The sequence below is a fragment of the Apodemus sylvaticus genome, chromosome 5, assembly GCF_947179515.1.
Source record: "Apodemus sylvaticus chromosome 5, mApoSyl1.1, whole genome shotgun sequence".
Taxonomy (NCBI): Eukaryota; Metazoa; Chordata; class Mammalia; order Rodentia; family Muridae; genus Apodemus; species Apodemus sylvaticus.
The window spans coordinates 52,566,774-52,568,364 of record NC_067476.1 but is presented as its reverse complement, the minus strand read 5'-3'; positions in this window follow the sequence as shown (position 1 = coordinate 52,568,364).

The following is a 1,591-nucleotide window of genomic DNA, read 5'->3' as shown; positions in this document are numbered from 1 at the left end:
CTGGCAAGATATGAGGGGAGAAGAGATCCTAGGAAGACCGTGGGCCAAGGAGTAAGGTAAGAGACACCGTCTCTAACAAGCTGAGAGATGGGGGCTGACACTTGATGTTTTCTGATCTCCACACAAGTGCTGTGGCATGCGTACACAAACACTCACAGGCCCACGTGTGCTTACACATGTACATTTAATGTATATATTTATATATGTAATAAATATAAACAGCATAGTGGTTAATGCAGAGACTCATTTGGTCAAAGTACCATGAAGTAGTAGCTCTGAGCACTTGGCTGTGAATGAATTATCTATACTAACCTGCTCCATTCAGGGCTCTGTGCACAGTGTGGAAGAGTGGGCAGAAAGAGTGTAAGGGCTAACCGAGGAGGAGGAGGAGGAGAGTCGTGGGATGCTTATTTCTGGACCTGCCATCGCTGCCGCACACATCGATCCACAGCAGCTGTGGTGATCTACTATAGATCCTGCACAAGATCTAGCTGGTCAAAATTCCATCAGGAATGGAGGAGGGGCCCCAAGGCTTCATCCTTGGTGGAGAAGCTTTTAGCAGTGGATGGTTGCTGACGGAGGAAGACTCGCTCTAGCAGATGACCTCACACCCATGTGCGGATACTGATTGGACTCAGGGGTTATTAATAATAACAACAAAAGGAGGACATGAACTTGGGAGGTGACAGGATGAGGACAGTAGGGGAGCTGGCAGGAGGTAACAGCGGGTGGATGGATGCCTTGCTAGAGTAATGGTGACTGAAGCTGCTCACCCCACTCTATGGTAAGCTCTGAGAAGAGGAACTCCCTCTGGCTTGTTGCAGCATCGAATCCTGAGTCCTGTAGAGATCTCAAAACACTTGAGATTTGAGGAAGAAAATTTTATTTGGGCTCATGGTCAGAGGTTCTGCTCCAAAGTCCGTATTTCAGCTGCACTTTGAAATACTTTACCAATATGCAAAAATTTCAAAGACTAAATGAAAAAAACATTTCACAGTTAAATACAGAATTGCGATATAATTCAGCAATTTCACCCCTAGAGTTAAAAAGCTGGAGCTTGAGCAGATATTCTTATGTCTACGCTCATACATTAGTGTTATTCACAGTAGCTGAAGGGTAGAAATAAGCCAAGTGTCTGTCAATAGATAAATTAACAAAATATATTATGCACATAAATGGACTGTTAGTATAAGTTAGCCTTGGGCTGTAGCTCAGTTGGTAAAGTGTACCTAGCACTCCCGAGGCCCCAGATTCAATACTGTGCAATTCCTAAACTGGATAAGGTAACTTAGGTCTATAATCCTAGTACCGGAGAGGTACAGGTAGGAAGATCAAAAGAGGGAGCTCAACATTGGCTACATCGTGAGTTCAAAACTAACTTGAGCTACATGAGACCTGTCTCACAAGGGAAAAAAATAATCAACCTTAAAGGGGAAATAATTTCCATTTTGACACATGATACAACATGGATGAGCCTCAGATACATTAAGCTACACAGAAAACTCAGGCACAGGAGGACAGAGGGCGAGCACTGGGTGACTGTACTTCCATGCAGCACGAGACGGGCACATACAGAGACTGAGGCAGAAGG